The 10,357-nt window shown below is 43.8% G+C and overlaps 1 non-coding gene across 1 annotated transcript; it reads right to left on the reverse strand.

Annotated features, from left to right (window-relative positions):
* Window positions 1-8,085: 8,085 nt before the first annotated feature.
* LOC148579931 (small nucleolar RNA R71) lies at window positions 8,086-8,189 on the reverse strand. The gene has a single exon (XR_015899699.1). It is a non-coding gene; the product is annotated as a small nucleolar RNA R71 (small nucleolar RNA).
* Between the last annotated feature and the right edge of the window lie 2,168 nt (window positions 8,190-10,357).

Raw genomic sequence — 10,357 nt, forward strand, 5'->3', positions numbered from 1 at the left:
CCAAGTCTGGCAAACCGCGAAGCAAAGGATCGCCTGAAAGAAACAATGATTAAATTTCAAACAACCATTCAACAACTGGAGCAAGCACTAATTCAATGCGCCACTAGGCACTGAAATATACAAGGATCAACCACAGCTCCATGTGGACAGCCCAATGAAGAGCGTAGCATGAAAGAAATACTAGAGGCTCCAGTGGACAAGACAGAAAATGAATTCGTACTAGAACAAGTGGAAGAAGCTGTCATTGTTCAAGAAGAAGAATTGGTTGAAGATCTAGGCGATGCTGAACTTCCTTGGGAATACAGAATTGAGGAAAACTCCGTCCAAGACACTACAGTTGATGCTAAGGAGGATACCGTACAATCTCCAAGGCAAGTCGTTTACGAAGAATCAGACGGAATAATCCAAGAAGCAAATTTCCTTGATGATGATAGTCACAAGTCTAGTGCTCCTAGGGATGAACTTACGTCCGCAAGTGAATTCTCTGAGATCGAAGAATCTTCCCCAAGTGAATATGAAGATGATGCGGAGGTAGATTTCTCTCAACCTCCAATCTATGACTCAAGTGATGAGGAAGACATAGAAGACTTTGACCAGAATACAGATACAATTGAAGATCTTTGCAAGAAAGTGGAAGAATTCACAGAAGAACACAAGGAAACGGAACTCGCAGAACCACCAAAAACACCTATACCAAGGCCATTGCCACCCAATACAAGCTTCAAGTGGGTACAATCCTTAACTTATAATTTTACTTATTCACTTGAATATGGTTTGCTTGAAACAGATGGCCAGTTTAGAGCTCTCTGTGGCTTTAAGAGTAAGAGGAAAATGGCTCGTATTCAGAGCTGGTGCACCAGGTTCAATAAGGTTCCACGCTTCACCTCGAAGTACACAGATTGGTATCGTGCTCAATTGCATGGATCACGGAGGATGTTTGGTCGCCACGGTGAGATTCTACTCTTTAACCCGCCCGAATGGAAACTTACAAATCAAAATGGAGGCGGATCTAAAAACACAGCTTGGGATCATGGATTATGTTCTGACATTCGTCATCCCGGGAGGCTGGATATCTGTTTAAAGCTGCGCAGAAGCTTTACATGCCTAGTTTGGGACCCCGGAGGGTATTGGCATTCCAAGCACTGGTAGAAATTTTTGGACGAATTTAAACACAAGCCACCATAACAGGATACTCTTCCAATGTCCAACTTAAGGACTTTAACTAAAAGTGCTAGGTGGGAGACAACCCACCATGGTATGGTCGCTTCTTTTTCAATTTATTTCTTGTTAATTGCTTTCATTTTCCCTTTTTCATTTTAATTTATTAAACCTGGAATCATGCATAAGCATCCATGATAGTCATTGCATTCTGCACTTTTCATGCATATAAAAAAAAATGGTTGCACGACGCGACCGCATGCCCCATGCGATCGCGTCATATCGCGAAAAACACCACCCATGCGACCGCGTGACCCACGCGGCCGCGTGATATATATATCGGCGTCAGGATCCAACGAACAGAAAGTTGGGCTGGAATCGTGCGGCCCTTGTGCGTTTCGCACAAATTAGCCCACGCGATCGCATGCCCCATGCGATCGCGTCACATGTACAATATCAATCCCATGCGACCGCATGAGCAACGCGATCGCGTCACATGAATTGCACATTACCCCAAAAGTGGAAAAAGAGTTGCGCTAAAACGGCGCTGGAGTCGTGCGTTTAGCACGACTTCCAGCGACGCGATCGCGCGAGCCATGCGATCGCGTCGCTCTTCTTTCCCCCCTCTCATGCGATCGCGCACCCCACGCAATCGCGTCACTCCCATTCTCGTCCCAACCACGCGACCGCGTGCCCCACGCGGCCGCGTGGATTCGAAAATATAACCCCCCAGCCCACGAACCCTATCAGTCGCGCAGCCATCACCCCCAACCCTCTTCCTCTTCTCTGCCTCCTCTCCCTCCAACCACCACCCACCACCTTCCAGCCGCCACCACACCATCACCCAGACGCCGTCGCCGACCCACCATCGCCGCCGTACCACCCCCTCCCCTTCTCTCTCCTTCATTCTTCCTCTCTCCTCCCCTTCCACCGCTGCTCGCCGCCACCACCGCCCACCACCGCCGGCCATACACCGCGCCCCACCCCTCCAGCCAGCAACCCCAACCCCCACCTCCCACCCCTATCCTCTCCCTCCAACCACCACCCACCACCTAAACCCTCTCTCCACCACCAACCCCCTCCGCCACCACCCAGACGCCGCGCCCCGCCACCACGCCGGATGCCACCGCAGCCCCTTCTTCCCTATTCAACCCCTTCCGCTTACCAGGTTCCGCAACATGCAACCATTTTTTTTATCTGTTCGTAACTTTTCTGTATTTTTATTCCGTTTATGTTCATAATTAGGATAGCTAGACTTGCATATGTAGTGGATTTTTAGGTTGTTAGGTAGCTTAGGCTGTGGTTAGTGGATCTAGGTCTGTTTACTTGCACTGTTCTTACTTCTGTTTTATCCTATGTGCAAATCTGTTGCTGCTATAATCATGATTCATATGCTGCTTTCTTGTATGCTGCTGCTGTTTACATTGAGTTTTTATGTTTATTTTATATCTATGTACATGCAGCTTGATTTTTTTAATTCATATGAACTGATTAAATTGCTGTTTATTTTCCGGGACAATCCAATTTTAGCCAGAATGCTACCCAATTTTTTTTTAAATTTGTTTTCATTCATGTTTTTGTTTGGCATTTCTGAAATCTGTTTTACTCTGCTTTACCCAAACCATTACATGAATGCTATGGCAGACCTTCTCATCCTTTTTGATTTCCTGGTTCATAAACTGCTTGTTCAATTATGAGTACTTCTATTCTTACCTATGAATCCTTGTTACATGGAATTTTTCTATGCCACTTACCTTCCTAACTCACTGATTTTCAATTACTAATTTCTTTTTCAAATCCTAACCATACTAACCCTTTTGGTCTCTTTTCTGATTATTTTCACTTTCCTCTAACTTTCTAACCATGGCATATTGCTTATTTTCTTTCCATTTAACATTCATTCAATCACAATTCAATTACTCATTTTCCTTATTCTATTTCTCCCTTACCGCTTTGAGTTTCCTTTGTTTAATTGCCTATTTACTTTCCTATTTTTTTATCCATTCCTGATTTTCTATTTTTCAGGATGTCTGCCTCACAAAGGAAAGGCAAAGGTAAGGCCACTGGCAAGCGCAAGAGAGGAGATTCCTCCCAGTCCATCATTTCTCTAATGCACGATACCTCATGGCGGAGGAAGAACTTCACACCGTAGGAGAAAGCTAACCAGCTGCTTCCTGCAGATGATCCTATAAAATTTGCAAACTGGTACTGTGAACTGAAGTACCCGGCCTTTGCAAACTCCAAAAACCTATACCTGGAATGTACCTTGAAGATTCCAGAGGCCCTTCAGCAATACACTACTGAGCAAATCAAGCAAAGGGGCTGGTTCTTTCTGGAGAGATCACTGACAGAGGTCAATGCATCTTGGGTCCGGGAATTCTATTGCAACTACTACCTTACTACCCTTGATGCAGTGAACCTGAGGGGAAAGCAAATTCTGATCACAGAGGAGGCCATAGAGACCATTCTCTAGCTCCCAGCCAAGTCTGATCAGCCAGATGGTTTTGCACAGGCTGAAGAGGACATGGGCCAGATGCAGTTTGACTGGGATATCGTAAAGGCACGGATAGCTCTCGACCCTGCTGTTCCTTGGGAGATGGGTCAGAACACTACTATGCCTAGAGGGATCAAGAGAGTGTACTTGAACGATGAGGCTCGGCTATGGCATCAGATCTTGAGTAATTTTGTGATGTCGAGTACTCACGAGACGGAGATCCCGGCTACCATGATCACCCTCCTTTGGTGTGTGCTGGAGGGTAAGGACATATACTTACCTCGTTTTATCCGGCATTATATGGCCAGGGCCCACGTACGAGGCACCCTCCCCTTTCCTTACCTGGTTACACGGCTAGGCCGTCAGGCTGATGTGCCTTGGGTGGATGCCGATGAGAGACCCCCAGCATCGGACTGCAGGAAGATCATCCCGCACAGCAGGAACTTCCTTGCTTTGGGCTACAGACCACCACTTGTCACTACTACTGATGAGACAGCCCTTCTGTCTACTGGACCCTCTTCATCCACAGCTGCCCCTGCTGCCACCACTGCACCTCCACCCGCCTCTGAGCTAGTCTATCGCCTCATGCATCGTCTATTCCGCCAGCTTGATCAGATGGAGCGCCGTAACAGGCACCGGTATGAGAGATTAGAGCGCCGCAGTAGGCGACGCTATTCCCATCTGAAGCTGATGATCAGACAGGGCGCCGACGTCCCCTCCGAGCCCGACACCCCTTTAGAGCCATCAGAGGATGAGTACGAGGAGGAGGATGAGCACGAGGAGGAGGATGAGCACGAGGAGGAGCCTCATTCCCAGGCGGAGACTCATCAGCAGGCAGCCACAGAGCAGGCTGCCCCACATCAGGAGGTTATGCCCCAGATAGAGGCTACAGATCCAGAGATCCCGCTCCAGTCCGTCCCACCTCCACAGCAGCTAGACCCTCAGCCCACCACCGCCACGGAGACCCCAGCTACCATCCCTACCATTGATGACACTCCTTCACACCAGGCTTGATTGAGCATCGAGGACGATGCTTCGTTTTAAGTGTGGTGAGGTCGCCATCTCTGGCGTTTATTTTGGTGAACCACTACATACTTTTTCTTTTATTTTGGATATTTTTCTGTATTTTTCTTTTTTTCTTTTACTGTTATTTTCTGAGTACTTATACATTGCTACTTGTGTATTTTACTCTATTTTCTGTATTTTGCATTTTTTTGTTCATATTTTAGTTATTTAGTTTAGTTTAGTCCTTTAGTTTAGTTTGCAATTCTGATTTATTAGTGGATTAATTAGTATAGTTTATCCTTTTTAGCATAAGATAGTATAGTTTAAGTAGAAAAATATAAAAAGGAAGTAAACTAGAAACTTTAACTGAATCAAAATAACCTAATGCCAGGGCATCTTGGCCAGTTTCACTAACCTTTTCTTTAATGTTTTTAGGGTAGTTTCATGCATTTCTTTAGGAAATAAGCTAGTTTTGGGTAGATATTCACCTAAACCTTGATTCAAGCATACATTGTGCATTTTACATTATTTCATGAGGATTTTGCATGAATTTGGTGACAATTTGTATGCTGCATTACCCATGACTTGGACTAGAACTTTGATGCACTCTGTTGCTTGATTTCAGGACCAAAGGAAGCAAGGAAAGGGAGGTAACTTGCAAGGTTAATGAGAAAAGTGATTGCCAGTAACACTCTCAAAGCCATCATTGCCCACGTTAAGAGCCACATTAACTAAGTTAACGTGCACTCTAATGTGGAGAAGGAAAGTTGAGCCAACGTTAGTGACACTGAACATTGTCACTAACGTTGTCAAACACTCATGAGTAGCCATGTTAGGGCCCACGTTAACCTAGTTAACGTGGCCTCTAACGTTAAAGGGGGAATAGAAGCCAACGTTAGTGACATTCAACATTGTCACTAACGTTGGCCTAAGGATGCAGCACACCACGTTAACTCCCACGTTAACCTGGTTAACGTGGGAGCTAATGTAAGAAGTGAGAGTTGTCGACAACGTTAGTGACACTCAACATTGTCACTAACGTTGGAAGCAACCACACAACCCCTCAAGGAGCCACGTAGTTAACATGGAAGTTAACGATGAGGAATGAATGATGAGCCAACGTTAGTGACACTCAACATTGTCACTAACGTTGGGATGGCTAAGAATGGCCACGTTAGAAGCCACATTAACCTAGTTAACGTGGACTCTAACGTGAGATCTAGGGGCCCATCGGAATGTTAGTGACAATGTTGAGTGTCACTAACGTTCTCGAAGGTTGGCAAGGCCACGTTAGAAGCCACGTTAACCTAGTTAACGTGGACTCTAACGTGAAGCAAAGGGGTACATTGGAACGTTAGTGAAAATGTTAAGTGTCACTAACGTTCTCGAACTTATACTTTCACTAAATGTTAACACCCCTAACGCCCTGAGCTAAAGTCTCTGCCCACTTAGCACTTTCTCTCTGCAAGTAAAGCCAAGCCCAAATGAAGAAAAGAACTGCTTCAAACTCAAGATCCAAAGGCCCAAGACTTGAAGAGCAAAACTAGAAGCTGAGAAGAGTAGTATATATAGGAGTAGCTTTGAATTGCTAAAGAAGTTCTGGAGGCTGGAAACAGAGAACTACTCTCTGTATTTTACCTTCTCTGCATTTTCTAGTTTTATGATGTATTCTCCATCTTTGTTTTCATTTTCAAGAGCTATGAACAACTAAACCCCTTTCATTGGGTTAGGGAGCTCTGTTGTAATTTGATGAATCAATACTAATTTTCATTATTCTTCTTCTATCTTTTCTCTTGATTTTACTTGAAAGCTTTGATCTTCATCCCATTGAGTAGTTATCTTGAAAAAGAAGCTATTCAAACTTGGATCTCTTTTGAACCTTGAAAGAGGAATTGAAGAGATCAAGCTAGAAATGCTTTCTCATGTTAGACCAAATTGGGTTTGGATGGGTATGTGACTATAACCCTCTCAATACTTGATTTGGGAAATGCATGTGGTATAATCAGTGACCATACTTCATCTCTTCTCATGAGCAATTGACCAAGGAATTGGCTATTGATCAAGACTTGAGAGATTAAATTGCAAGAAATTGTAATTCAATCTATTAAGATTGCCAAGGAGATCAATGAGTGCATTGATTGAGGAAGAGATGAAAATGAACTTGATCCGGAGAATTGCAACATCTCCTAATGCCCAATGAACTCCCCATCTCTGATCTTACCCATTCTCTTTAATTTCTGCCATTTACTTTTATGAGCAAATCCCCCATTCCCATTTACAATCTGCAATTTATTTTCAGTCATTTACTTCCAGTCCTTTAATTCTAGCATTTACTTTTCTGTTATTTACATTCCCGCCATTTTATTTTCTGTAACTCTCAACCCAAATTCTGAATTCGCTCAACTAGAACATTCTTCTAATTAAAGTTGCTTGATCAATCAATCCTTGTGGGATTCGACCTCACTCTATTGTGAGTTTTTACTTGACGACAAATTCGGTACACTTGTCGAAGGGAGATTTGTTGAGAGACAAGTTTTCCGTGCATCAAGTTTATGGCGCCGTTGCCGGGGATTGATTGTGCATCAACAATGATTAAATTGGAAGATCACTAGATTGAGCATTTTTATTTTGTGAATTTCATTTTCTGTTTCAGTGATTTACTTTTTGTTTTAGTTAAACTTCTTTCCTTCCCCCTCTACTCTTTTGTTTTTTCTTTGTTATTTTCAATTCTGTTTGCTAACCCACTAACTGTTTGATATATTGCATCACCCACAACTAACAGTAATTCTGACACAAATACTTTCTGCACCTATCTTTTCTTGCTTGCACTTGATGGTTGTATGACAGGGAGAAGAAGAGGGGCTTCAACTTCCTTCGATTCTGAACCTGAGAGGACCTTCCTTAGATTAAGGAGGGAGGCAAGAGGAAAGAAAGTGGTTGGTGCTGAGGAAGAAGAGGAATTCTTTGAAACAAACATGGAAGACAACATGGAAAACCATCATGAAGAAGAAGATCACAACCATGGGGGAGGAGGTAGAGCAAATCATGCTGGGGAGGATAGAAGAGTTTTGGGCTCTTACATCAATCCAAACCCAGGCAATTGTGGAAGTAGCATCCAAAAGCCAACAATCCATGCCAACAACTTTGAACTTAAACCACAGCTCATCACCCTTGTTCAGAACAACTATTCGTTTGGAGGAGGTGTTCAAGAAGACCCCAATCAACATTTAACCACCTTCCTGAGAATATGTGACACAGTGAAGTCTAATGGTGTTCACCCTGATGCCTATAGACTGCTCCTATTTCCTTTCTCACTTAGGGACAAAGCAGCCAAGTGGCTGGAATCTTTCCCAAGGGAAAGATTGATAACTTGGGAAGACATGGTGAACAAATTCTTAGCAAGATTTTACCCTCCTCAACGAATCAATAGGCTGAGAGCTGAGGTCCAAACTTTCAGGCAACAAGATGGTGAGACTCTATATGAAGCATGGGAAAGGTTCAAGGACTTAACAAGGAGGTGTCCACCTGACATGTTCAACGAATGGGTGCAGCTGCACATTTTCTATGAAGGACTCTCTTATGAGTCAAAGAAGGCCGTAGACCATTCATCCGGAGGATCTTTGAACAAGAAGAAGACTATTGAGGAAGCCATAGATGTTATTGAAACAGTAGCAGAGAACGATTACTTCTATGCTTTCGAAAGAGGGAACACAAGAGGAGTAATGGAGCTAAACAATGTAGATGCTATGTTGGCCCAAAACAAGCTCATTACCCAGCAGCTGGCTGACCTCACCAAGAAGATGGACATGAACCAAGTAGCAGCAATCTCCACTTTATCAACAACCCAAGAAGGAGTGAATGAAGAAGCAGAAGGGAGTCAGGAGCAAGCTAGCTATATTGGGAATTCACCAAGAAAAAACTATGATCCATACTCCAAGACCTACAACCCTGGATGGAGAAACCACCAAAACTTTGGGTGGGGAAGTGAGCAAGATCAAAATCAAGACCAGAGACGTTACAACTCCAACAACAACACTTCTCCACACGCCTATCAAAACCAAAACAGCACATCTGCTCCGAATCACCCATCAATTGATGACAAGCTCTCTAAGATCGAAACCTTAATTGAAGGAGTATGCAAAGACATTCGAAACAGTAAAGCATTCAGAGAGGAAGTGCAGTCAAACATGCAGAATCAAAATGCTGCCATCAAGAAACTAGAGACACAAATCAGCTATCTGTTTAAGCAGCTTCCTAACCACAACTTTTGCTATGATGCCCATTCAAGCAAAAGGGAGGAGTGTCAAGCTATCACACTTAGGAGTGGGAAGGAACTGAAGGAACGTCCCCAAAAACCACAAGAAGAAGGCTCAAATGAAAAGGGAGAAGAGCAAGATGGAGTTCAACCTCCCACGCCAAGTCTGCAGAAAGAAAAAGGGATACCACAACTGAACATCTCAAGAGCTCCATATCCCCAGCTATTGAAGAAAAGGGAAGATGACAACCAGTTCTTGAGATTTTTGGAAATCTTCAAGAAGCTACAAATCAACATACCCTTTGCTGAAACCATACAACAAATGCCACTCTATGCCAAGTTTTTGAAGGAGCTAATGACTAAGAAGAGAAGCTGGAAGAACAATGAGACTGTGATACTAACTGAAGAATGTAGTGCTATCATTCAACATAAACTACCTCAGAAACTGAAGGATCCTGGGAGTTTTCAGATCCCTTGTATTATAGGAGAAATCACAGTAGAGAAGGCTCTTTGTGACTTAGGGGCCAGCATCAATTTGATGTCAGTAGCTATGATGAGAAAGATGAAAATTGAGGAGGCTAAACCAACAAAAATGGCCCTACAACTGGCAGACCGATCGTTCAAATTCCCTCACGGGATAGTAGAAGATTTGCTAGTAAAAGTGGGAGATTTCATATTTCCAGCAGATTTTGTGGTGTTGGACATGCAGGAGGACGCCAAGACCTCCATCATCTTGGGAAGGCCATTCTTGGCCACTGCTGGAGCTGTCATTGATGTTCAGAAGGGTGACCTCACACTGAGATTACACATTGAAAAGATGACATTCAATGTGTTCAAGGCCATGAGTTACCCACCAGAACAATTGGGGGAATGCATGAGGTTAGATGCACTTGAGGATGAAGTGTAGGAGAATTTTGAAGAAGAAGAACCTGAAGAGGACGAGAGATTGGTGGAGGAAGAATCTGAATCAAGTGAAGAGGTGACTACAACAGAAATACATATACCAGATGCACCAAAGGAAGGGAACCAAACGTCAAAAGCACCCAAACTTGAACTCAAAGCACTGCCACCCACTCTCAAATATGCATATCTAGGAGAAAATGAAAACTACCCAGTAATCATAAATTCATCCCTCAGTCAAGGTCAAGCTACTCAAGGTGTTGCGGGAGCATAAGGATGTCATTGGATGGACCCTTGCTGACTTGAAGGGAATCAGTTCAGCCATATGCATGCATAAAATACTGTTGGAAGATGATGCCAAGCCATCCATTCAATCCCAAAGAAGGCTGAACCCAATCATGAAGGAAGTGGTACAGAAAGAGATTATGAAGCTTTGGCAAGGAGGGGTCATATACCCAATTTCGGACAGCCCTTGGGTTAGCCCCATACATGTTGTGCCCAAGAAGGGAGGAATCACTGTGGTTACCAATGAGAAGAACGAGCTC

This window comes from Arachis ipaensis, chromosome B10, assembly GCF_059453495.1.
Source record: "Arachis ipaensis isolate K30076 ecotype BB chromosome B10, ASM5945349v1, whole genome shotgun sequence".
Lineage (NCBI taxonomy): Eukaryota > Viridiplantae > Streptophyta > Magnoliopsida > Fabales > Fabaceae > Arachis > Arachis ipaensis.